Below are 27,471 nucleotides of genomic sequence, written 5' to 3' on the forward strand. Positions count from 1 at the left end.
TGTGCTGGTTCTTGAGTTGGCAGTTGACCTGTGGTCACTTGAGAGCATTTGCACTTGTGAGAAGTCCTGTTCTTCTGTTGTCCTGCTTGGGGAGAAGTCACATAACAGCTTGGATGGGACTCTGTTGTGGGCAGATGGAGAGCCATGCGTGACTTTGGACAAGTCCCATTGGAGTATCTGGGAGGTGTGACTTTTTGACAAGGAAGGGACTAGTTTCTCTTCCTTGGTTCCTTACCTCTCCCATTCCCGGTGCTTGTGGATGGAAGTCCCCTTCATGCCTGAGGGCCCCTGGACCTAGGCCTCTCGTCCAGCCCCAGCTCAGCCCTGGGAAGTGACCTGGGGGAGACTGTCCCTCTTTAGGGAAGTAGACGGGGCCATTCTCTCCCTGTCTGGGGGTAGATTCTCCACTTGACCTACCTTTTGCTCTCTTAACGGGGCTCTGAGAGTGAGGCTTGTGGACTTGCATTTGGGGTCCCAAGGCACTGGGGATCCTGCCCTGTGCCCACAGTGTGCGAGTCTCATCCCCGCGGGCAGCAGACCTCGAGTTTTACCAGCCACTCAGGCTTTGAACTGCCTGCCTGTGTGTGAGCTTCAGGGCCTCCTGCTGCATCCCTTCCCCACCACTGGCGGCTGCGTGAGTTTACTTGAGCCCCTTGGTTTCTTGAGGCTTCATTTTTGTCTCGAGTGACGTAAGAGGATGAAGAATGGAAGCTTTCATGCTTTCTCAAAGCCCTCAACCCCCTTTTGCACAACTGAAACCTGCATTCAGGCCTTATGCAGGTAACCATTAAAGCAGAGCTGTTTGGTTAAAATGGGGTTATGGTGCCCCTGCTGCCCCGACCCCAACTCCATCGAGCCCCCAGGAGGGGCCTCCCAGGAGACTCTCTTGAACCCCTAGGGATCTGTGGAGTGCAGCTGGAAAGGGTAGTCCTTGATGATTCTTATTTGGGCCTGTGACCTGTGATTACATAACCGCAGCATCCACTTATGGAGCCCTGGCTGTGGCTCAGGCGCTTCCAGTGGGTCGTGATCATTCCTACAGACACTCTGGTAGGTTTGTGTGTCAGATAAGGCCAAGGCTCAGGGAGGTGGGGTCTACCTAGCCCAGGTCACGGAGGAAGGAAGTGATGAAGCCTCAGATCCGGCCCAGGTCGCTCGGTTAGCAAAACCTTTCTGCTTCAACTCTGAGTTTTACTGCCTCCCTGCGACTTGTACCTTCAACCTCACACCCAGTGTCTTGGCTGGCCCTAGAGATTAGAGTTGTGTGTTGTCACCCCTGCCTGCCACCTCTGGTGGCCCCAGCATTTCCCAGCTCAGGGACGTGTAGGACGTGTAGTAGAAAACACAGAAGCACAGTAGAAAACACAGGCTTCTGTGTTTTTTAGAATACACTGCACTTCTTAACAAAGAGCCTCTGTGACGTCACTTGTTTCATAATTTTCCAAAGTAATCTTTATCCCTTTCCCATTATTCTCATCAGTTACTCTTGTTTGTGCAAACGCCACACTCCTATTTATTCCCCTTTCCCTCAGCACTTCCACCTGTTTCTCCAGGCATCACCTTCAGAAATGAGGATGCTTGCTGGGTCCAGTGGGTGCCTGAATGAGGATGGGCCCCAGGAGACCCTGTGGAGTACATTTCTTAGGGGGACTGAGGCTGGGGTCTGGGGTTCTCCAGTGTTGATTCTGCCCCTGAGCCTGCACCCAGGCACTCCCCAAGTCCCCATCTGCTTCAGGAGCACGGCACGCTAGGGGTTTAAAGCAACTGCTGACAACCCAGGGGGAGGATTATCTAAGAAATCTTGCAACAGTTCTGAAGCTGTCACCTATCGCCTTGGTTCCACAACCGTAACGGCTTCCTATCCCTGTGTAGAATTAAGTCTCCAAGTTGCAGGACATGTTCAGGACCTTCATCAGCTGCTGCCCGCACTGGTGATGAGAGTGTCATAGCCCACATTCATAGTGGTAGATGTTATGGCTGCGGATGGCTTCCCCCATCTTCCATCGCTGGGCTGTCACAGCAGCCCCGCGATGAGGATGTTGTTATTTACTCCGTATCTGATGAGCAGAGTGGACTCAGTTTGCTCATGCTAATGTCTCCTTTCTCTTGTTTCGTGTGCCTTCCTCCATCTTCTCATTTCCTTCCTCCTGATCACAAGTCACCTCCTCTGGGAAGTTCTTCATGAGGGGTTTAGTTGCCATCGTTGTTGTGAATGTTCCTTGAGAACTGTAATAAACACTACATGAACTGCATAATTTAACCTACACCAAATCATCACTGCCTTTCATTTATTGTCTAGCTGCTTTAGGTCTGACTTCCTTGGTCAACCAAATATGTTTATCCATCCATCCGTTTATCTGTCCTGTTTTCATCTAATCATTCAACAGAGGTTTTACCAAGCTCCTCTCCTGTACTGGATGCTGCGAGAACAAGGTGAAAAAATGAGTTTTCAGCTAAAGGATCTGGGCTCATCCACACATGAAAACAATGACAGGTGCTTGCTCCTTCACAACTCTCATTCATTGATCATAGCCTGGAACTCAGGCTCCAGCTTGCTTGTCAAGAGGGCCCTCCAAGGAAGCAGTTCTCATCTAGGAATGGTCTGTTTGCCACCCTGGTCCTAGAGCTTTCATCCTGGTGGCACAGGGTCTGAGCATCAATCGTAAGAACCTTGATGCAGGTTGGGTTCCCTGGGTAGCAAATGCTGAGATGTAGATGCGTAAGCAAGATATTTGTTATGGGGTGCCTTTGGGATCAACAGCTATGAAACTGAGGGGGAAGAAATCAAGATTGAGCAGAGGGAGAAGTCGAGCTGTGACTGTCTCAACAAAGGCCTCAGCCAACCCCATGGGAGCCCTGGAGCTGGAATGGCCCTTTAGAATTGTCCACAATTGAGATGAGGGTTGATCAGTCATCATATGTGGCCTGGCCTGGAAGGATATGCGACCTTGAGCAAGGTCACTGTCTTCAGCCAGGGCAGCCACCACAGAGGGCTGACAGCTGAAGATCATCTTCTGCCAGCACTTTCAGCAGCTGCTCTGGATTATGGCTGGATGGGTACATATCTGCTCTGTTCACCATTTTATCCCCAGTATCTAGCATATAACAGCCTCCCAGTATTTTAGGGGATGGAATTACTCAAGCTTTATGGGAAGCAGTGTGATTAAATCATTCAGCAAGTATTTACTATTTTGTCACTGTTTTCTGAGCTCGTTGCATGCCAGACACTATTGCTGCTCTTACGGAGTTTATAATCCACGGGGTTTGGGGTGGTGGTGGTTCAACATTGGCTTCCTGAAAGAGGTGACTTTCATTCTGTGGGTGTGACTTTCATTCTGGGGATGTGACTTCCTGGAAGGTGGACCCTGGGCCAGTCTTGGACCCAGTGTTTCCTTGGCTCCTTAGAAAATTACTTACTGAGACGGAGAGTGAACGCGTGAGGGATGTTTTGCTCAGGGTGGGAGGGGACTCTCCGTCTAGCCCACCTGCTGATGTACTTGTCCGCCATAGGAAATTCTTTGATTACTTACGTTCACTGACATATGAACTCCTCGTAGCCTGGAACTTCCCCAGCGGTCCTATTGGCCCAGTGACTTTACGTCATTTGAGTTATTCGAGGATGGAGGGACCACTCTTTTTTGAGCTGAGTGGAAAATGTGTTTTCTCCTCTGAGTCACCAAAAACTACAGCCCAGGGTGTAAGCAACGACGTAGTCTCTTTTTTTCTGTGTATAAATGAACTGTCATTACAGTTCAGGAAGTAGAGAAGCTGAACAGGGAGGATGAGATGAAATCAGTGAATTTTAGATCTGAAAGAGACCTAGAGATCGCCTGGTCTAACCCCCTTCGTTTGCAAGAGGCCCCGAGTGGGGATGGGACTGGCAAGGTTCCTGGGCAGACTTGGACGTGGAGAGAGAGGGCAGGGCATTTGACTCTCTGCAAAGCGTCTGCCCCTACAGTTCTTCCCAGCCCACTTGCCTCCCCACGGGGGGCACCGAGAAGGTGCTGTTCAGCCTGGCGTGTGGTGGGTTGTTTTTATCTGCACATGTCACCTAAGCAATCCGAGAGGCTCTTACCGAAAGCAAAGCTTTGATGTTCTGGGTGACAAGACCAGAAGCATGCCGGCAGGAAGGGAGGTTTTTGGGGTTGGAGAAATGAAAACTATTTACCTTGGGGGTGGTTTTAATAATTTAACACCCCCGGGGTGGAGGGGGGAGGAAAGGATGTTTGTGAGGGAAAGTTGCCTGTAAGTGTAGATACAAAAAGCAAAGTTTTGAGGTGGAAGCCCAGGAGGCGAAATGCTTCCACGCTTCAGAGAAAGCCATCTGGTGGAGTGGACCCTCAGAAGCCTACTGCTTCCCCCGGCCGCCACCGCACCCTCTGTTTGAACGGGGAGATTCGCACGGCACTTTACAGTTTACAAAGCATTTTTACGTATTATCTCCTTCAGTCCTTCCCATGGCGGTGCTGCCAAATGCTATCTAACCCACGCATGCAGCTTTTGCAGGGGATCTTGGCCTGAAACCCAGGAGTCTCTGACTCAAAATCCCAGAGCAGGCTCACACAGTAACTGGGTCGATTTCTTTTTCTTCCTTTGTATTTTAAAAAAAAGAAACGAAAATTTTTTGAATAGGTAAGTCATTCACAAGACACAACCCAGAAGGGATCAAAGGGTTTTCAATGAAGACATCCCGGTCGCCAGACCCCTGTTCCTTTTCCTCAGTGCCACCAGTGTCCCCAGTTTGTTGAGTCTCCCAGAGACCATCTGTGCATTGTTGAACTCTTTGGAAAAGAAGATGTATGTCTGTGAGGCTGCTGTGACCAGGGCTGGGCCTGCACTGGTGAGGGACACAGGACAGCGAGGCTGGGGTCTGGGCACCTTGCAGCTTCCTGCTGTATTGAGACCTCTGCTTTACTGGGTCTGGGGCCTTGGCTTCAGGAGAAGGGCTGGTCTTGGTGCTGGTTGCTCCTTTGGCCTGCGGTGCTTGCCTCCCTTCTGCCTGTGGAAATCCTGGGGAGGCAGCCAGGGCCCCAGTCCCAGCTCACCCACACTTCGGATGAAAACCCGGGCAAGAGCCTTCCTCTAGCCTCAGTTTCCTGCAATGTGACGTGGGCTAACAGTTGAGTTTGCTTTATGGGTTCTCGTGAAGATCCAGTGACTCAAGAAGCAGAGAGCTCTCATTATCCTGCCTGGCACATAGATGCTGCCTCTGCCAGCCCGCAGGGTACCTCTCCTGGTTCGCACGCAGCTGGATGGCGAGGATGTGGGCCCAATACACCGGGCCCCAGGACGCAGTAACAGAAGTAGCTATCCATTTCTCTTTTTCTTGGTGGGAGGGGCTGGTGGTTCAAGTTAAATTTCAGTTTTATCCTTTGTAGTTTTCTACACAATAAATCATAGCATCTGTACATAAGGTAGCATGGGGTTTGTGGGAAAGGTTTATGTTTTTGTCCTGCATGAATGGTTTGACACTCAGCCCTTTAGGCCTGTTATTGCTGACCTGCTCCCAGCTCTTCGTCATCTTTTATTTGGATATGATTTCAAACTTGCAGGAGAAATTACAAGAATGGTAGCGAGAACTGCTGTACGCCCAGATTCACAATTGTTAACTCACTCCACCCCACTCCCTGCACACACGCGCACACACACACACACACACACACACACACACTCACACAATTTTTTTCTGAATTGTTTGAGAGTAAGTTGCAGACATGCCCTTTTATCCCTAAATATTCAGCATGTGTTTCCTAAGAACAAGGACTTTCTCTTACGTAACTGCTGTGTAATGATCAAACTCGTTTAGCATTGCTGCAATTATATTATCTAATCCACAGGCCACACACAATTTCGTCAGTCGTCCCAATAATGTCCTTTTGGACTATTTTTTCCCAATTCCACATCACTGCTGCATTTAGTGGTCCTGTCTCCATGGATTCCCTTTTTCCTGGAACAATTTCCCGGCTGTTCTTGACCTTGATGTGTTTGAAGAGCCCAGGCCTGCTGCTTTGTAGAGTGTCCCTCCGTTTGGATTGGGACCTCCATTCGTGAAAGCTCAGACTGCATCCCTTGTTCAGCTACGTGCCTTGTCATCCTTGGTGGTCCCGTTTGGCTGGTGGTCATGCCCACATTTTGTAGAAGAGGAAACTGAGGCATAGGGAAGTCAAGCGATCAGCCCAGGGTCACCTTCCCAGGAGGTGGCGGAGCTAGGATGCAATTAGAACTGTCTAATTTGCCTGCCAGGGAATAGGAAAAAGGACAGCAGTTAGACTCCGAGAATAAGAGACTCTGAGCCAGACATCATTGCTAAGCATTTTGCGTATACTGCAATGCGTCCCCACCCTGGTCCAGGAAGGTAACAGCTCTTACCAGCCCTGATTTTTAGATGATGATCAGAGAGGTTCAGTAGACTACCTAGGGTACACAGCTGTTAACTGGTGGGGACTAGCTCTGACCTGGGCAGCCTGTGTCCTGAGTCTGTACATGTTGCCTCTGCATTCAGTCCTGCTGGATCTCATAGAGTTTGAGGCAAGCATGTGAGCCAGGCCCCAGGCTTTCACCGGCTTTGCTGACCCTCCAGGAGAGGCGTACGAGTACCTGTGTTTATGTCCTTTCCCAGAGGGAGCAAACACATCCCAAGGCCAGGGCCTGCGTCCTGGGGCCTCCTGGGGGAGCTGTCCTATCCTCTGCTCCTATAGGCGCCCCAGTCCCCCTCTGTGGTCTGTGTGCAGGGAACGGATGGCACGCTGGCGATTTCCAGGTCAAGCATCTAGTGCAGTCACTCATTTCACAGCCAGCTCTGTCTCCTGCCGAGCAGCCCAGGGTCCCTGCCTATAAGGTGGCTGGTCCTGGCTGCCGTCAGTGTGTGCCTTGGCCCCACTGCCCAGGCAACATCCAGGTGCCATTCAAGGCCAGCTGCCCCCATGCTGAGGCGGCCTTGTTCTTAGCGGAGCTGGCGGTTAATTATTCAATGCTGTGTGTCACACTCCGTGTCTCTCTCCTTCTCATTGGAGAAAGGAAGATAATATATCCCTGCCTTTTGGGTTATGGGAGAGGATTAGACACTCTGAACTGTGGGACACTTGGAATTCTACCAGCAGAGCAAGGAAGATTCCCGAGCACAGCAGCCAGGGGGCTGGCATCTGGGCCCCCATCTGCCTCTGACTTCCTCTTCCATCAGAGCACAGCGTCGCGCCCCAGCACTGGTCTTCCGCTGTCCTGAGCTGCATCAGGGAAGTATTGTCAGCATCCTAAGAAAGCCCGTGGCTCCCTGATCCAGGTGCAGGGTATCTCCATCAACCACAGAGCAGGTAGATGTCCCATCCTTGGGGCAGCGTGTCAGGCAGAGAGTCTGGGAGCAGGGGCTGCCTCACCCTTAAGGCCCAGGCCCTGGGCACATGCTGCATGTGGGGCCTCCCCCTGCACTCCTGCTCCCTCTTCTGCTGGGATTGCTGGATTCCTGAGGTGGAGTGGCTGCGTGAGTCCTGTCACCCTGTGCTGGGCCACTCTCCTTTCTCCGTGGCTAGTCTCTATGGGTGAGAATTACTGTACTGCCTATCTTGGCGCATTGAAGCCAGGCCGTGACCCTCTCACTCTGACCATCCTGGCCAGCCCGGGACCCGCTCCGCCTGTGCTCTGGCAGCCAGACTCTGGCGGGGCCGACTCCTGGGAGAAACTTAGAAATTTTAGCTCCTTCATTTCCACGGAACATTGCTCCATGTGTGTGGTTTAAAACATTAATTAAAAACATTAATCAGTTCGGCTGCCTTGGACAGAGGTTGATTTTCTGCAGGGGCTGACATTCTGTTATTGCTGGCCCCCTACACGGAGGAGGGGACTGAGGTTGCACACCAACAAGTCAGCCACAGAGTTGTTGTTTGATGTCAGGCAGCCTCTGCAGCGTCTCTGAACTGTAGTTTCCCCATCTGTAAAATGGGGATGAGGGTCATCTTGTGACCTGACCTCCTGGGGTCATTGCGGGTGTTCACTGAGGTCCCGGGAGGGTATTTGTCACCAAAGTGTCCTATATGGGGCGGGCTCATGAATGGCGCCATTGTTACGATTCATGACATTCTTCTAGGACCTTATCGTTTACAGAGCACCTCCTGCATGCACTCTCTTGTTTAGTCCTGAAGGCATACCTGGGAGATGGGTGTTATAATCCACTGCATTTCGCAGATGCGTAAACTGAGAGGTGAGGGTTAGAACCAGGCCACGAGCTGAGCACACCTTTGACTCAAACCTCAGGCTTTGGCTCCATGTGCATTGGCGTCACTTGTTCCCTTAGCCCCGTGCACTGAGCACCTGCACCGACTACGTCATGGTGGTGAGATAGTAAGAGGGGAGACCTTTTCCCCTTAATATTGGGAGTAGACTTAGAAGGTAAGGCCTGAGTATTTGCTTAAGTGGTATTAGTAACAGCTGACATTTCTAAATGTTTGTACAGTGCCAGGCTACGTGCCAGCTCTGCAAAGATTCTCACTTAACACTAAGAAGAAACCCTGAAGATGAGAAACTGAGGCCCCGAGAGCTTCAGTAACTTGCACAGGCTCCTAAGCAGACTTTTTAAGTGGTAGAACTGGGACACCAACCCAGGCAGTCCGACAAGAGCCCACAGTCAACTGAGAAGCTGGGCTGCTGCCCTTTTTGGGTAACGAAGCGAATGCATTTTGACAATAAGGCAAAAAGTGCTTTCCTGGTCAAAATGCCTGAGAAGCGTGGGAGGCTGCCCACGGCAGGCACGCGGATGTGCTGAGCAGGGCATCTTTTTGAGGGAGTTGCTAGTCAAGGAGACTTCTCTGAGTGAAGGGAATTCAGCCCGTCCTGCTGGGAACTGGGATGCTGAGCACGGGATGGATTAAAGCAGCGCTGGGTGGGAGGAGACGGGAACTCTGGGGCTCGCAGAGCTGTTGGAGGTCTGTCCGTGATACTGGCCACATCCAAGGGAGGCGAGGGACAACCAACCAGAGGGCCTCAGAGTAGCAAATGGCCAAGTTTCTCCTGGAGGAGAGCGAGGGAAGTGATGGTGGGGAATCCAGGCTGCCTGGCCTCTGCTCTCAGCGGTAGGGCAAGGACATTCTCCAGCTGTTCCTAGACGTGACAGCAAATTCCCCTCCAGAACTTGTCGGCGTTCTTTATTCTGGATCTGTGCTCGCCAAGCCCCGTCCCCTTGGTGATTTGGCTGCCAAGATGATGGGGGTTTTGGCGGGGGAGTGGGAGGGAGAGATCTGGAAGGAGAAAGGACTACCTTGTTGTAACTGTAACAGTGTGGCTTTCTGTGGGTGCCGCATGATCCCTTGAAGGTCAGTGACTGAATCCACCCTGCTGAGCATAGGCCCTACTTCGGGGTATCTTAGGAGGTCCTCCCAGAGCTGCTAAGACCAGGGGCGGCCCCTTGTCCCATTCCCCACACTGTCCCACCCTTTTTGGGTACCTCGTTTGTAGCCCTCTTGATGATCAGTTAGGATAAGAATCCCTGGTGAGGCCACATTTTTCGTTCCCTAAGTAATGCGTTATGTCCACTGATCACATGTTACTGGATGACAGTGTTGGGCTCAGATAAAGCTGCAACAAAGTTAATCTGATGAGCGCCCATGATTCACATAATCCGCTGTCTGCAGAATGGGCTGGACATCAAGGGACAGGCCATTCTCAGAATGAAGTTCTGTGTATGTTTCTCATTCTCCTCTGTTCAGAATTCCTGGAATCAGATCAATCCAAAGCTTTCGTGGGGGTCGATGGTTGGGGCTTGGGAGTCAGGAGGACCTGACTATCAGTTCCGGCCTGGCCACCTATGTGACTTCTCAAATATGGAGCTATCAAAACTGATCTCACGGGATTAAACGGCCTGGCACATCATAGTGGCTCAGTAAATGCCTGCTCTTCTGTTGTTTCCCACTTAGCATGTAGGAAAGGTGCAGCTCTAATTTTTTAAATGAACGAAACATCTCATTACCAAATCTATTCAAGGTAAGCATTGATACTAATAATTCCCTGTTTTTTCTTGCGTGTTTCTAGAATCCTGTTACACCTGGGATTTAGGTGCCTTCAATCTGGAAAAAATACATATCCGTTCAACACTCCAGAGGGACTTCAGAGCTGTCCTTCCCTCAACTAAAGCTGGAGTATTTTAGGATTTGGAGAATTAAGGTAAGAGATTTTCTCCTCTTGGGCCTTAGGGGACCAAAAATGGCTTTTGGAAGTGGAGATTGCTTGCAACACAACTTGGGTTGTGGTTCTCGGCTTCTCGGCCTGGCTTCCTATGCTGCTCCAAGGTGCTTGGGAAGCTGGCTTCCCATAACCTCATGCGGACGCACAGGAGCCAGCTCTTGGTGTCTGGTCGCCTGGATGTCATGCCTCAGGAACGCTCCCTCTGTCCCTAGCTGAGGAAGGAGCCCACCACCTCCTAGGTCGATACCCACTCCTCTCCTCCTGGTGGAAGGTGGAGAATGCTCCAGCTGTCTTGCTAAGACATGTGCAGACCACACTGGGGAGAGGACGAGAAGGTGAGGTGGGGGTTACGTGATCAAGTCACAGCACCGTTGGGGGCATCCAGTGTGTGATCTCTTCCTCCCTCTCTGCCTCCCTGCATTGCACGCCCCAGCCACACCGAGTCTGAGGCTGCCTGGGGTAAAGGTTACAACCTAGGGCTTCCCGCAGACCCCGGTTTTCCTGATTTTGCCACTTGCCTCACCTTGAACAAATCACTGGGCCTCTCTAAGCCTCGGTTTCCTCACTTGTGACATAGGGATGGTATTAGCACCCACTTCAGGAGGATGTTGTGGGTATTGAACAAGATAGTGAAGATAAAGAGCTTAGCGTGCTGCCTGGCATGGAGGAGGAGATGCTCCACAGTGGAAGTCTTTTTTCTTTTTAATTCATTAATTACACCATTTAGTGGTCATTGCATGCAGCAGGCTATTTCAAGTCCTTGGCCTGCTCTTCTCTCTTCCTTTCACCTACCACCAAGTCTGCCGGGGAACTGGTATGTGGATCCTTCACAGAGGGTCATGCATAGCCTCCCACCCCAGCAGAGCTGGTTGCTCCCTCCCCTGGACTGCTGGTGGGCTTTTAGGGCATGCCTCCATCATACTGCAAGATTTCTTCCCCCCTCCCCTCCCTGTGCCCCCAGCCGCTGGTGAGCTTGCTTAGAGCAAAGACTGTCTTATACATCCAGACGCCCCAGGGTTGGGCCTCCCATTGTGGTTGTTGAAAGAACAAATGAATGAATGATTGAAAAGGAGGGAATCGAGAGGAAAAGAGAGCAACCCAAAAGAAGAAAGTTTTTAAAGATTTAGAGCAAAGAATGAGGTCAGTTGCAATTTTTTTTTAAACAAGATGTTGAAAAGAATAAATACCATGATGAAAAAAGAGTAACATGATTCCTACCACAGATTTGAAAACTACAGGATGGAAAGGTGAGTGGGAAAGTGTGGGCTGGTGAGAAGATGTTAGGGAAGTCAGAACTGCGAGGGTCGCAGAGAACTGTGCTCATTGTGCTGGTTGTGTCACCTTTTCTCTTGTGCCTTAAATCTTTCACAGTGCATTTGTATTTCTAACCTGTGGTGTTCAGCAGTGGCGAGATGCACAGAGATGGAGAGGGCGAGGGCTTTCCTTTCGTTCTAGGTGGGGGACTGACACACACATAGGATGCTCCAGGTTCACTGGATGGATGCAAGGCCGGGGGGAGGGGCCCTCGTCCATTGGGGAGGCTTCCTGGAGAGGATGCTGCCTCTTGAGACTCTGGAAAGATGCGGGTGAATAAGACCTACCAGGAGCTGAGCTGATTAGCAGTGAAGGAGCCTTTCCATCCTGTGGAACTCAGCACCCCAGTGCACTCACATTCCTCGTTTGTTTTTATTTCATTATCTCATTTCCCACTTCTAGTGTCAGACCTCCTCTGCAGGGAGCACAGCTGATAGGCCTTCCTGTGGAAGTGCTGCATCCCTTTTTTGGCCCTCGAGCACCCAGCCAGTCCTGGAGTTGGTTTGGGAGCCCACGCTCCTGGTCCAGGCAGTCAGCTTTGGGAGCAGGAGTACGCTCTCATGAGTGCAGCAGCCTTTTCTGTGGCCGCCACCCCCTGCAGCGCCTGGAGGGCTGGAGCGAGCTGTTGCCATTGGGGGGGAAGGGCAGGTGGGACTCGAGTCACCAGGTTGGAGGGTCTGAAAGCTGGAAGAACTGTCTCTTGATGCCATAGCGCAAAAGTGAGCAGTGTTGCTTGTATTCTGTGAACGGAGGAGAGGCTTGGCGGGTCTGTCTAGGGGTGACGAGAAAGGAATCTCCCTAGAATTCAGCTGCTAGGAGTAGGCCAGTGGAGAAGGGGTAGATGCTAGGATTCGGAGACCCGCAGTCCTGAGCATGTCTGGAGGAGGGCTGGTCTGCGATAGGGACTCTGAGGAGGCCCAGGCATTTGTGCTTGAGCATGTGGTCCTACCTGTCCTAAAGGCACTGCTCTCTCACTGGGAGCCCGACTGCCTACATCCCTGCCTAGAAATCAGTTCACCTGGGCTGCAGGCCAGTTGGAGCACATCCACCCCTTTCCCATGCATGGGCCTGGACTGTGTGCACTATTCCTGGCATGGAACAGAGGTACTGGTACACCTGGATTCCACCCCAGCCCCACTTCGCACTCCTCCTGTGATCCTGGGCAAGTCCTGTACTGCTCTCCAGGCTTCTCTTTTGTTAGCTGCAAAATGGACAGATCCCGACTCGGGCTGGTCCTGAGGATCACAGAACTTGGCCAGAGGAAAGGGTCAATGAAAGGGCACCCTTGTTATTTGCTTCTCTTCCACCTCCTTACGTGGGTAGTTCCTGACCTCCTCAGGGTTGTTCTCTCTCATACCAGCGGAGGGCCATGTGCCCAAGGTTGACTTTTCCCCCATGACCCTCACCTTGCTCTTTCAGACTCCTCTTCTGGCCCAACCTCCCCAGGGAGCATCTCTTGGCTCCTGCCAAGCTGGCCCTCTCTGGTCTGTGGTGAGAGGGCGTTCGATAGCTCCTGCCTGCCTGTCTGTGGACTCGAGCCAGCCCCGGTCTCTAGCCAGGCGTATGTAAAGGTTGCTTCCTGTATTCAGCATCCACAGTATTGAAAGGACTGCCAGCCCACTCAGAACTCTACGCTTAAACAGAAACGTATTTTGAAAAAACCTCTAGTGTTGGCCCATTTTACTGTTAGTCTGTTGCTTGTGGTTTCATATTGAGGTTTTTGGCTCATTGCATTTGACCTGGTGTTTATTTTTAGTAGTGAAGACCGAGTTCAATTAATGCCAGAAGGTGAGGGCAAATGCAGAGGAGGGATTTGTAAGTCTGGGGCAAAATGTGCCTAATCTTATTTCTTCTGATAACATCTGTCACCCCAGCAGACGCCGAGCTTCCTCACTGGTGCCTTCGATGGCCTTACTCAGAGGCAGGGAGTGGTATCCGGGCCATCCCCTGAAAACGAAAGTGTTTCTGGGTCTCTTTTAGTTCAGTTTATCCAATAGCCGGCCACACAGATCAACAACTACCACAGTTATCATTATGGCTGGTAATTATTATAATTAATAGTAGAGGCTAGGCTTTGAAATCTTCACTTATTCTTATCTCCTTGGTGGGTTTCATTGTCTCCAGAAGCAGCATCCGACTTTCTCCTCTCTGGAGTGTAAAAGTTTTGAGAGCCGGTTCTGCATCTCCCTCTCTCTCGAGCCCCAGCTTTTGGCATCATGACGGGCGCACAGGATGTGCTTGAGGGATGTCTGCTCAGATTGACTAAATTTTAGAACACTGAGTTTGGGCTACAAAGTCAGAAATGATGCAAGAAGGGCTCCTCCTTCAGGGGCTCCCCAGTCTGCTTTGGGAAACAAAGTAAGCACTGCCATCTGCTTAGGACTTTACAGTTTGTAAAATTCGTTCTCGTCTTTTCACTTTTCTTTTATTCCACTACTATTTACTGAGAAGCTGCCACCTCCCGCTATGCAGGGCACCTGAAATACAGGAGAGAAAAGCCACCTTCCTTGCTCTGAAGGAAATCCTGGGATGCAGACTGGCTTTATGGATCCCCATTGTCAGGGACTACATGTTCGTGTCCCCCTCGAATTCGTACGTTGAAACTCTAACTCTGGTACAATGGTGTTAGGAGGTGAGGCCTTTGGGAGGTGGTGAGGTCATGAGGGTGGAGCCCTCATGATGGGATTAATGCCCTTATAAGAAGAAGCTCAAGGGAGTACTTCTCTCTCTGCTCTCTGCAATGTGAGGACGCAACCCGAACACGGCCTTCTGCAAACCAGGAACTGAATCGGCCAGTGGCACCTTGATCTTGGACTTCCAGCCTCCAGAACTGTGAGGAATAAATTTCCGTTGTGTAAGCCACTCGGTCTGTGGTATCTTGTTATAGCTGGCAGCAGACTAAGACAGCGCACTTCACAGATGAACGAATTGGAGACTCAGAGCGATCGCCCTGCTGTGAACTCTGTGCTCGGTGGCAGTGGATCTCAAATTTGAACATGGATCTTCTCAATCCAGGCGCTCAAACTGCTGCCCCCACCCCAACCTGCCCTGCAGGTGTATCTCGACTCTCTCCTACTGCTTCTCCCCTCTCCATCTCTCCCCCCTCTCTCTCCCGGTCTTCTCCTCTCTTTTCCTCTGCCATCTCCTTTCCCTCGCTCCCAGCTCTGTTTCTTCTGAACAGGAGGATCTTCCTCTCTGCTGTGCCCTTTGGGGAAAGCGATCTGATGATAACGGGGCTGTGCTCAGGCTCCTGCCTGGGATGGTGGCCTGTCTCACCAAATCTCCCTCCCAGCACCTAGTGTGGATACTGGCATGATGCAGCCATTTCCTCCCTCCCTCCCTGCTCTCTTCTGCTTTCCTACTGTGAGCCCGGTGTTGTGCCCAGCTATGGGAAAAAAATAGAGCAGATAAAATACTGGGGCAGAGACAGCATATTCAAAAAACTGTTTGCACAGCATTATGGACTGGATGTTTGTGCAACCCCCACCCCCCACCTATTTGTATGCTGAAGTCCTAACCCCCAGCGTGGCTGTATTTGAATTAAGGGAGTAATTAAGGTTAATTGAGGTCATAAGGGTGGGGCCCTGCTCTGATAGGATTAGTGTCTTTATAAGAAGAGACACCAGAGAGCTCTCTCTCCCTCCTCCTCTCTCTGCTGTGTGAGGACACAGGGATAAGGTGGCCTGCTGCAAGCTGGGAAGAGAGCCCTCACCAGAAAGCAAATCTCTCAGAAGCTTGATCTCAGCCTTCCAGCCTCCTGAACTGTGGGAAAAGAACTGTCTGTTGTGTAAGCCATGCAGCCTCTGGTACTCTGTCACGACAGGCCGAGTGGACTAAGGCACATGGCGGTTGCACATCTCAGGCCATATAGGCTGCAGTTTGATTTCCTGGGCCCCAGAGCTGCTCTGAATGCTGAACCCCAGCTGCCGCCTTTAAACTTCACACCCCAATCTTTTAAAACGAGGAGCCGGAATCAAGTAACCATAAGAGCTTCTCCTGTCCTCTTCTGTCTCCCTGCTGACTTCCAGGCTTTCCCTAGCTGTGCCCAATTGATTGTTTGCACTCTTCGTTGCTTCCTTGCTCAGACCTAATTAAGTATATATTGAACAAGCCTGTGGTCCTAGCGTCAGGCTCCTGGGAAGTAGAGAGGGCCCTGGAGTCCTGATCTTGCTCTTTGTGACCTGCTGGGCTGCCTCCCTTTTAAGATGCCCTCCCCATGTTACAGGAATCTGTTCATTTTTTCAGTCATTTCTACATTCTATTGGTCAATCAATCAATCAGTTTGCCTTCTGAAGTAGCTAAATGTTGGGAATCCTAACAGCTACTGTTAGGCACCACTGATAAGCTACTGTCCTTATAGGAGGAGTAGTGGGATTTGGTGGGGGGTGTTCTAGTATGATAATGAAAATACTACCAATAATTACAGTAAAAGTAATCATAGCTCAAATGTATTACTCATAATGTGCCCAGCACTTTGCATATATTATCCAACTTACTCTTCAGAGCAGAGCATATGTGGGATGGAGATTAACTAATGGCCCCAAGATGGCAAATGAAGGAATCTTCCTGTGGAAAGGATTTGAAGCACATACTGGTGCTATGAGCTTTTCCATAACTTCAGGTTCTTTTTTTCTTTTCCTTTTTTTTTTTTTACTTAAGGCTAATATTCGGAAGCTTTTACTAATGAGGGGACCACTTGCTAAATTGGAGTAAATGGGACACATCCCGCTCTGCCTCTTACCGTCCCCGAGATGCCTCTGTTCCCTCCAGGCGACCTCCCGCCTTGGGCTTCTCTCCAGTGCCCACCCTTCCCTTTCTGCTCAACCCCGGGACCCAGGTTTATTTGGGGAGCTGGACAAAGTCTGGGATCCAGTGGGGTTTATCCTTGGTTTGTAGTGAAATAAATACAGAGCCCCACGTGGCACACAGCTGTCTAGTGCCCTGGCTGTTTCCAGGATGCAGGTGGCTTCCGGAAGGCCTGCACTGCCGAGGCTCTGGGTCCCTGTTACTACTCTCAGTAGTGACCCATTTGCTGGAAATTGACACTCTTCTGCTGAAGCCATTTTCTCTCCCGTTTTGTTACTCTCCTGGAGCAGGTTGTAGTGGGTCCCTTTATGAAGAAAACACCCGTGGCTGGATGCAAGGCATCCTCAGGATTTTCTTTTGTTCCCTTCAAAGGTGAAACTTCAAAACTAGGGAATCCACCTGCCCCAGCACCATATGATGTTCATCCCCGAGGACTCAATTGGGCATTTTTCTGCTGTTGCAGAGCAGAGGCACCCTGGCTTCAAGCCTGTGGGAAATCAGATGCGGGATCTTTAAAAATATTGAACTAAGGAAAAGTTTCATAAAGACAGATGTAAGAAAAAGAAAGAAAAGCCAATTTAAGTGCCATCCTCCCTGAGGTTGCTTCGCTGAGTGTCAACCCTGCTGCCCCTGCTGGAGTGGGAAGGAATTGGGAAGTGACTGGCCATCGGGGGTTGGTGTGGGGGAGGTGGCACTGCACAGGGAGCCAGGAAGGGGACCTGAGCCCAGGTCTCTGCGTGGCTACTTGCCAGCCCTGCGCTGGGAGGAAGGCTCTTGGCACTTCTAAGTCTTGGTTTTCTGGTCTGCAGAGTGGACCAGATGGCATTATTGTCTGTGACTCCTCGAAGACACCTTAGATGCTCCACCAATGGGCGCTGAGCTGACGCCTTTATTGGCCATTTGCTTTGGGTCTCTGAACCTCATTTTCCCCACCTATAATTGAAAGCAGGGTGCTGGGTGGCTGCCACGGTCCCTCCCAGCTCGCACATTTCACATTCACGCCAATTCCTTTTTCAAGCTCATAAAACTCTTTTAGAGTTTAATGGGAATAGTATAAGATACTCATTATGGGGAGCAGAAATTGAAGAAAATATTCCAGGTGTCAAAGTTTTCTACCTGTGTCCTCTACACTTCCACTCTCCTCCACATGTCCTCCACACACTTTATAAAAACAAACTTTATTTTTAGAACAGTTTTAGAAATTGTGAAGATAGTTGAGAACGGCCCCATGTACTCCACACCCTGTTTTCCCTACAATTAACATCTTACATTAGTGTGGTACATTTGTTACAATTATTGACCAATACTGATACATCATTATTAACTGCAGTTTATACTTTTTTTTTTTTTTTTTAGATTTCCTTAGTTCTTACCTGAGGTCCTTTTTTTGTTCCAGGATCCCATCTAGGTACCACATTACATTAGTTATGTCTCCTTAGGTTCCTCCTGGCTGTGACAGTTCCTCAGACTTTCCTTCTTTTTGGTGACCTTGACACTGGTCAGGTATTTTGCAGACTGTCCATCTATTAGGATTGGTCTGATGTTTTCTTATTGTTAGACTGGGATGGTGGGTTTGGGGAGGAAGACCACAGGGGCAAAGTACCATTTTCATCACATCATGTCAAGGCTATGTACTATCAGCATGATTGTATCATCACTCTTAATGTTAGCCTTGATCACCTTGATCACAGTACTATCAGATTTCTCCACAGTAAAGACACTGTCCTCGCCCTCTCTTCCTCACTGTGTTTGGAAGGATGTAACTATATACAGCTCACATTTAAGGAGTGGGGAGTTGTGCTCCCCTTTGATGGTGGAATATCCACACAAACTATTTGGAATTCTTCTCCCTGGGAGAATTGTCTCTTCTCCCCCATTTATTTTCTTATATCAGTATGGACTGATGGATATTGATTATATACTTTGGATTATAATCCAGTATGATTATATTTATTTGGTTCCTCAGATTTTTCCAGCTTTGGCCCTTGAGAGCTCTTTCACTTGGCTCACATCCTTTTGACATACCCCCATCATTGCGGGTTTTATTTTTATTTTTTTGAGCATCTCCTTACTTTCCGGCATTACAAGATATTGCAGGCTCGTCTTGTTTAGTTCCTGTCCTTGACCTAGAATCAGCCGTTTCTCCAAAGAGCCCTGGTTTGTTTTATTGGAGAATGGTATTAGAAACCAAGATTTGGGTACCACGTGTACTCATTGCTGTTGGGTAGCCACTGCTTCTCGGCTTTCTCAGCCACCAGAGCAGTGAAACATATGCGTGAGTATACAACCCGTGTATATACACATTTGTATAAATATTTCCATAGGTATCCATCTGCATTTATATTAAGCTAACTATGGATTCATCCTGATGTCCCAACTCTAACCTATTACCACATCCACATACTTTTGAACAGACTTGTTTTTTTTTCGCCCACGTTGGTTGGCAAGAGGAGATAATGAATGGCAAGGTCCGAAAGTCCATGTGGGCAGAGAGCAGCGGGCTGAGAACACTGGACTTTTCCCTCTGGGCAGTGTGGTCTCATGAGCAGAAGTCGTGATGAGTCGGACACAGTTGGACAGAGACTCAGAAACTTCGTGCAGAATGCTTGCAGACCGGGGCACCACCACAGGCCTTTGCGTGTCTTTTCCTGGGCCTGTGAGCCCTTCCTGGTCTCTTGGGCTTCCTGTCCTCTGCAGAAAGCTTTTCCTGTTGCTCCTCCCCTTCTGTGTCACCCCCACTACATCCTCCCTTTCCCCACACATTCCTAGAACCCCCCTGGCTTTACCCCATCATAAATGTACCCCCCCTTTTTTTTAATTCTCTTGTCTGCCACCTCCAAGTAGACCAAACCCTTGAGGGAAGCATTGCATCATCCAGGAGTCCCTCGCATGGTCCCCAAGCCAAGGAAGGGGATCATCCATTCAGTTTCAGAGTTTGTCAGGGGAATAAAGCAGTGGACAAGGCACATGCCCCACCTTCTTGGAACCTGATGCGCACTGAACAGGAGTGAAGGAGTTCACAAACAATGCAGAATCTCCCACCCGGTCTCCTTTTCCACCAGGGGTCTCAGACTCAATTGTCTACGGGGGCCAGGCAGGCAATATACGTAAGTGACATGGGCCTGCTGGCCAGGCAACCGGGATTGGTGCAGAACTGGAAGGCACGAGGGCTGATGGGGAGCCAGGACACCTGGTGTGACCCGGCTCAGGCTGGTCTGCTGTCTGATTGCCCAGAGCCTGTGCCTTACTAGTTGTTCATAAATGTTTGGACTGTTGCCCGTGTGCTTGCCCAGTGTAAAGTGGCTGCTGCTTGTGGCCCTGAAGGACTGCTGGCCCATTGTGGCCAGATCTGGTTCTTCCAAGGGAGACTGGAAGCTGGGGAGGGGGGAGGGTCTTGCCTTTTCCTATTTGCCTCCTATTCCTGATGCCGTTGCTGTAGCCACGGTTCTTCTCTTGGCTGCGACACTTGGTCCCAGTAGCGACAGTTGCTTCCAGTTTGCAGGGGTTTTTGTCCCTCACTCCAGGAACCAGCTTCACTGGCTGCTCTCAGAGATGACAGCCCCCAGCCAGGGCTCCCCCAGGGTCCCGCAGCCTTCTTGGTTCTGATAATCCCACACCATGCCCCATCCCTAAAGCAGTGTGCCCTTTCCATGCAGTGTCTGCTTCTCGGATCCCCCTGTGCCTTTTCAGTAAATGGTTAATTCTTTATCTGAAATTCTGCCTGTTAACTAGGATTTTCCCTCTTCCCGTGTTGAACCGTAATTAATACGCAAGGTATATTTCTGTATTTCCTACCCTTGTCTCCTTCGCTCAACTGAGCTCAGGGTTTCCAAGCTTGTCACTAGGAGGCCCCGAGGGCCGCCGCCCACCGCCCACCTGCAGCCTGGTGCCCGGAAGCCCTGCGTCTTCCTTACTCTCTCTGCTTACTGTCTTCCCCCGCACCGCTGCTTGCCCACAACCCCACAACCCCGGGCACTCCCGGGGGGCTCACCAGCAGCCCGTTTTCCACAGCCTGCTGTGCAAGGGAGGTGGTGCTTTGGGTTTTCCATGATGAACACCAGTCAGTCCCCTGGGTGGGTCGGGCTCCGGCCTTTGCCCGGGCTGGGTGGAAACAGCCTTGTCGAAATAAACCAGGGCAGTGCTGACACGGGGAAGTGAGGCTGCCCCAGGAGAAATGTGGGCTGGGTGCTTCTTGGGGGGTTTCCACTGCGCCGGGGCCCCTTGGCCCGCTTCCTGCGACCCTTCAGACGCCATGCCACTCACTGAAGGGGGTGGCTACGAAGCAGCAACAACTCGCCTTCCCCGATTTTCCCCGTCGTTCCCCACCACAATATGTCTGAACTCGCCTTCCTGACCAGGCACGTTGACAATCCTTCTGTCACTCTAATGCCAAAACTTTGTTTCCCGGGGTGCAGTGTGATTGATGATAAATCATGATATTCCTCAGGAATTCTCATTGATTGTGATCATTATGATGATCAACTGCGTCAAGAACTGGCCTTCGTACCTGCATTCCGTTTTCCTTACGTTGCTTTGCACCTTATTTGGAACATTCCAGAGTAGGCTCTGCAGATTTATTGGGGTGTGTGTTAGTTTGCTAGGACTGCTGTAACAAAGGACCACAAACCAGGTGGTTAAAAGCAGAAATTTATTCTCTCACCATTCTGCAGGCTAGAGGCCTGAGATCAAGGTGTCAGCAGGGTTGAGTTCCCTCTGAAGTTTCTAGAATGAGAAGAATCTTTCCTTTCTTCTCTGCTGGCTTCTGGTGGTTGCTGGCAATACTCAGCCTTCCTTAGCTTATGGTTGCATCGCTCCAGTCTCTGTTTCCATCCTCAAGTGGCCTCTTCTCCCATGCGTCTATGTCCAGATTGCCCATTTCTTATAAGGTTTAGGTCCACCCTAATCCCATATGCCCTCATCTTAACTTGATTCCTTCTGCCAAGACCCTATTACCAAATAAGGTCATAGTCGCAGGTACTGGGGGTTAAGACTTCAAAATAACTAGGGGACACAGTTCAACCCACCACAGAGTGTAAGAAACAAAGGTTACGACTTATATTTTTGTTTAATTCATTTCTTTTTTAGAAAATGTCTTAGATTTTGGATGTTTTAGAGTAATACAGGCATTCATGTGTATGAGTTATAATCAGACACTTCAAAGGTATTGGGTGCTGTGCTCAAAATGAGTTACGAGGACATACTCAAAAAAAAATAATCAAGCCACTGGTCTGATTTACGGAAGGGCCCCGTCTTAATCAGCTTGAGCTGTCATAACAGAATACCATAGACTGGGTAGCTTAAACAACAGAAGTTTATTTTCTCACAGTTCTGGAGGCTGGTAAGTCCAAGGTCAAGGTGCCAGCTGATTCATTTTCTGGCGAAGGCTCTCTTCCTGGCTTGCCGACCGGCCCCTTCTTGCTGTGTGCTCACATAGCGCAGAGAGAGCTCTCTGGGGTCTCTTCTTGTAAGTACACTAATCCTAAGGGATCCGGGCTCCACCTTATGACCTCGTTTAACCTTAATTACCTCCATAAGGTGCTGTCTTCAAATACAGTCACATTGGGAGTTGGGAGTTCAACAGAGGAATTTTGGGCAGAGGGACACAATTCAGTCCATAGCAGGCCCCATCTTCTGGATTTTTCTATACCGTAAAATTCCCTTGGCTCTTGTGAGTTACAATGAAAACTTAAAGCCTGCATGGGAGATAGATCCTGACGTTAGTTCCAGGCATATCTGGTTTGTATCCTGGCTTTTGTTTTTTTTTTTAAAAGATTGGCACCTGAGCTAACACCTGTTGCCAGTCTTCTTCTTCTTCTTTTTTTTTCTTCTCCCCGAAGCGCCCCCAGTACATAGTTGTAGATTCTAGTTGTAGGTCCCTCTGGATGTGCTATGTGGGACGCTGCCTCAGCATGGCCTGGTGAGCAGTGCCATGTCCGCGCGCAGGATTCAAACCGGAGAAACCCTGGGTTGCCGAAGTGGAGCTCACAAACTTAACCACTTGGCCACAGGGCCAGCCCCTGTATTCTGGCTTTTTGACCACTTTATTTTTTTAATCATCAATAGTTGGGTGCATTGGGCAAGGTACTAACCCTCTCTGAGCCTCACTTACACGTTTGTGACATGGAGATAATGCCTACCTAGGGAATTGTTTGGGAGGGTAAATGAGATCCCTAAGTGGGAGTTTAGTAGCTGTTAGTAGTTTCCCCATCTGCCCAGCTCTCCCTCCTCCCGGCCTCCAGCAGTGGCTGCTCCTGCCCCTGTCCACGCAGCCGGGGAGAACTTTGAGGGGGCAAATACTCAGTCCTGGGGCTCACTCTGGGCAGCGTCATGTCTGAGGCCTTCCTGGGCCCTGTCTTTCTCAGCCCTTTCGTTATCATTCAGCTGCGGGTCTCGTCTGTGCTCACCATCACTGATGTCGCTGTTTGGTATTGAACCATCATTTTGTTTTTTACACACCGATTGTCTTGCCCCAGCCTAGCTCATAAAGCAGGTCTGTGGAATCCAGCCAGCTTGTATGCCATGGGTGATCAGTGACCGTGTTTTGCGGGGTTTATTGGGTGGGGGAGAGCGGAGAACTTTGGTCCAGGAGCCAGCTCTTCTTCACCTTCTCTCCCTTCATCCATCTGCAAGGAGGCAGGAGATGGAGGGAACCAGCTCTTCTTGTTCCCCTCACTGCCCTCTGCCCAGCCTGCTGATGGCCTGGGGGCGGGCAGCGTTCAGCAAGGTCTTAGAAGTGTAGATAAGGGCCCCAGCAGTGCAGTTGTTAGGAACATAGGCCTGAAAGTCACAGAAGCCAGTGGGAGTCCTAACCCTGTCCCTTACTGCTGGCAAGGCCTTGGGCAAAATCCCAGGTTTCTTTTTTGCAAGATGAAGCTAATAATGGTACCTGCCTCCTCAAGTGGCTGTGGAGAGGAAATGAGATAGTGTCTGTGTGTCCTTAGTACAATAATAGTCCGCCGTGAGGGAGAAGCCTGGGCCGGGAGAACGACTGCTTTCCAGATGAACTCAGAGCAAGGCTCCCAAATCCCAAATGCCTCTCTGATTCCCTAGCTGTGTGACCCTGGCCAAGTTACTTCCCCTCTCTGTTTCTGCACTTGTTACCTGTAAAGGTAATAATGCATTCCTCAAAGTTGTGAAATTTACGTGAAGTGACGTGAAGTGGGTTGTAAAATGCAACACAGAAGGTTGATGATTATCATTAAAAAGTTTGATTGGCAAACTTCATTCCTACTTTTGTATTATTTTAGACATCTCAGGAGTTACTGTTGAAGCCTGGAGCTGAGGCCAGGTGGGGATTTGTGCAAGTCCAAGCTCTTGAGCCATTCCCAAATAGCAAATGTGTATGGCATGCTGCAGATGTGTTGGAGTCTGGTCGTCTTTTCCCGGGTGCTTTTTTGTACACGTACTGCTGTTGACTCCTGCTTGGCCTGGAGCCCCAACCTTGTTAAACCTCAGAACATCCCTCCATGTCCAGATGCACCCATGCTCCCGGTTCTGCTGGCTCCTCCTGTACTCACTGCCTCTGCCCAGGAGCTGACACAGCCTCAGCTGGCTGCCTTTGCTCCTGCATTAGGTGTTCTGGGAGGTTAAGACACTGGATGGTAGTGGGGGAAAGTGGAGACCCTCACGCGGGGCTGGAGCGGGCGAGGTGGTGAGGAATTGGACCAACCTCGGTGAAGGAAGGTTTGGCGAGACCTTTCAAAGTTTAGAGTGTGTGCCCCCTTTGGTCCAGCAGTCTGTCCTCTAGAAATAGTAAAGCAAGTTTCAAAAGATACTCATTTTACAGCATTGATAAAATAGCAGAACCCAGAGGGCAGCCTCACTGACCCACAGTGTCATGCTCAGCAGTCACCAAGAAGAATGAGATGTTGTGTCCTCAGTGCATCAGATCAGGGGATACATGGTGTTGGCTTGTCCCGTTACTGATGGTGTTTATCTTGATCACTTGATGAAGGTGGTGTCTGCCAGGTTTCTCCACTGTAACGTTACTGTTTCTCCCTTTACAGTTAATAAGTATCTTATCAGGACATACTTTGATACTATATAAATATCACATTTCTCATATTACTTTCACGTAACTAATTTTAGCATCCACCGATAATCCTTGTCTGAAACTGTTATTACTGTGGCGTTTGCCAAACGGTAGTTGTCTATTTCCATCAATCCTTCTACATTTCTCAATTGGAATTTTAACATAGGGAAGAACTTAACTTTCTTTTCCATTTTTAAAAAAATTCAATTGTTTATATCAGCTTGAACTCATGGATTCTTATTTTGTTATATTGGTTATAATCATGACTACGATTAATTTTTTACTCAACTTTTCCTAGATGTGGCCATTGGGATGTCTTTCAAGTTGGGTTCTATGTCCTTTTGACCTTTCTCCATCATTTTTTGAGCACTGCCTTGCTTTGTGGCACCACAAGATGTTCCAGGCTCATCTTGTGCTTTCCCACCCCATCCCTGGAATCAGCCATCGCTTCTGTGGTCTTCTTGCCAGAAGCACATAACTTGAATTTAATAATGAGGAAATATCAGACAAAACCAAATAGAGGGACATTCTACAAACTAACTTGTCAGTATTCTTCAAAAATGAAAGACAAAGCAAGACTGAGGAATGATTCCAGGTCAAAGGAGACTAAGGGACGTGACGACCAAATGCAATGTGTGACCCTTGGTTGGATTCTGGACTGGAAAAAGACATTATTGGTAAAATTTGAATAAAATCTCTGGATTAAGCATTAGTATTATATTAGCATTAATTTCCAGATACAATTCGATAATTACATCGTGATTATAGAAGATATCAATATTGAGAAAGTGCAAGGCATTGGGGATTCATTGTATTTTTAAACTCTTTTTGTAAGTGTGAAATTATTTCAAAATGAAAAGTAAAAAGAGGAATTTAAATAGATAAATTTCTATATGCTAATATGGAAAGGTGTCCATGAGCAGGTAATTGAAGAAGAAAAATTGTAGTACTTTTTGTATAGACTTAACCCACTTTGTAAAAACAAGATGGAACAATATAGTACAAGTGCATATTTATCTACACATGAAAGAAGTTCTGAGAAGGGTATGTATTTCCTGTTAACAGACATTTCCGGGAAACGTGATTGGAAGGTGTGAGAAAGTAGAAGCTTTTACTTTGTGCCTTTTTTAAGCAAAGAGTATGCTTTAATATTATAATGGGAAGGTAATCAGCATGTGGTTGTGTGTGTAGGTGTGCTTCTGCACGTGTGTGTTTAATTTTGATGCCTCCCCATTATTCAACTAAATGTCTGCTGTGTTTTCCTTGCACGGGCAGTACCGTGCGAAACTTCTTACCCGATGGACACTCACCCATTTTTACGCCACTATCCGCTTTCCCACATCTGATCTTTAATAAAGTCTGTTGTAGACACAAAGGGGGGCCTGCACGTCATGCCGCTTACAGTGACAGTAGCTGACACAGCTTACCTTTCTCCAAGGAAGCTGGTGATTGTTTACCTTTGAAAACTTTAGGGGAGAACTTTCTTCCTACGTGTGGATCCTTTTGGTCTCCCCAAAGGAGTGTAAATTAGAAATTTGCCAGGTGACGGTCGTCCTATTTGCTCCTCTAAGGAGCAAAAACTCGTTGAGTAGTGCTTTATATCTCTGAACCCAATTAATAAGGGAACGGTCCTCAGTTGCTCCCAGGAATTTTTAATCATCACTTGGCTAGATTTCATTTAGGTGGATTTATCTTTCTGTGTAGGTTTGTTTTCCCGTTTCAGAGCGGATGCTCCTTGATCCAAGAAGGGAGTAGCAAGAACAGAAGTAACATCTCTTGAGGGCCTACTGTGTGCCAGGAGCTATTACAAATGTTGACTAATGCAGCCTCCCCACTACTGGGTACCATTCTTCTGGTTTATCAGTGAGGAAACTGATGCAGAAAGGTGTGCCCTGCAGGCTCTGGCGTGTTCACTGAGATGGCTCCTGAAAGAACTGGTCCTCTCCTCTTGCCTGTTCCTTACTCCTTTTAGGGTTCTTTCTCCAGAGTCGTTTCTGTTCACTTCCATCTGCTCCCTGGGCTGCCCCATCACCTCTTGTAGCTCCTAAACGTTAGCTCCATTTCATCTTCTAAGTTCCTTTGCCTTGTTCTGGTATGGTGTCTCCATGATGGACCCCTCAGTAATGATGATAATGGTGGTGATAATGGTAAAAATAGGATATATGAGTGTCTTTATGGAGCGCTCACCATGCTGGGCAAAATGCTGAGCACGCCCAGGCTTTATGTCTTTGTTCCTTCCAATCCCTCGATGAGGTTTAGCGGCTTGCTATGAGATGGGGGCCTAAAATCCACAGCTAGGTCTGTCTAGGAACTGGAAGCCCAGGTCGGTCCAAGATGTTCTTTTCATTCAGTATTCATTTAGACATTTAAGCTCTTGCACTAGATTTTTGCAAACTAATGAACACTGTCAAATTAGTTCTCCCAGAGAATTATAGCTATGTATTCCCAGACATTATAAATATATGGTTGAACTAACATTCATACACATCGCCATTTTATCAATGACATAATCAAGCGAAAAATGAAGTATCCCAATATTAAGTTATATAACTCAAAAGCATATAAAATATTCGATGTCTGCTTGCTCCATTAGCAGAAACACTTTCTTTTAACCAAAGGGTATGGAAAAGAAGGAAAAACATTCAATATTTCAACAGAAATAATAATCGTCTTCCAATAAGTATGGTAAAAGAAATGACAAGATTTTCCGAAATTCCATAATTAAAAATTGTTTTAGCTATAGTCAGAAACACATCAAATAACAAAGTATGTCTGTCTTTTAAAATATTTGTTGCATTAAATGGCCTCTTCTCTATGTCCTGGGGAACACACAGGTACCATTATGCTAGAAATATTTAGTAGTCCCCTGTCAAATTGCACTCAACAGGCAAACATTAATTGAACCGTAAGGTTTTTTTGTCTGAAGACATTGAGGGGTGCCCTGGCTTTTCAAGGTCAGGGATTGTGTCTTTTTGCATGTATTCCCTCCCAGGATTCACGTCACGCCCGTCTGACACATAGTAGGTGCACATGGAATGTACTGAGAGTAGCGAGGCAGACTGAATATCTTTTCTCTGGGAGTTTGTCCTCCTCTCAAAACAGAAGGTTCACTGATCTATCGAAGATCTCAGTCAGTGCTCACGTGCCAG

General features: G+C 48.9%; 1 long non-coding RNA gene across 7 annotated transcripts in view; it reads left to right on the forward strand.

Annotated features, from left to right (window-relative positions):
* LOC106824820 (uncharacterized) overlaps positions 1–27,471 on the forward strand; it is a 454,906-nt gene that overhangs the window by 141,680 nt on the left and 285,755 nt on the right. For all 7 annotated transcript variants that reach the window (XR_011493359.1, XR_011493365.1, XR_011493361.1 and 4 more), the window contains exon 6: positions 10,018–10,149. This is a non-coding gene — a long non-coding RNA (uncharacterized lncRNA). The remainder of the gene's footprint in view (positions 1–10,017; positions 10,150–27,471) is intronic.

The sequence above is a fragment of the Equus asinus genome, chromosome 12 (genome assembly GCF_041296235.1).
Source record: "Equus asinus isolate D_3611 breed Donkey chromosome 12, EquAss-T2T_v2, whole genome shotgun sequence".
Classification (NCBI taxonomy): domain Eukaryota; kingdom Metazoa; phylum Chordata; class Mammalia; order Perissodactyla; family Equidae; genus Equus; species Equus asinus.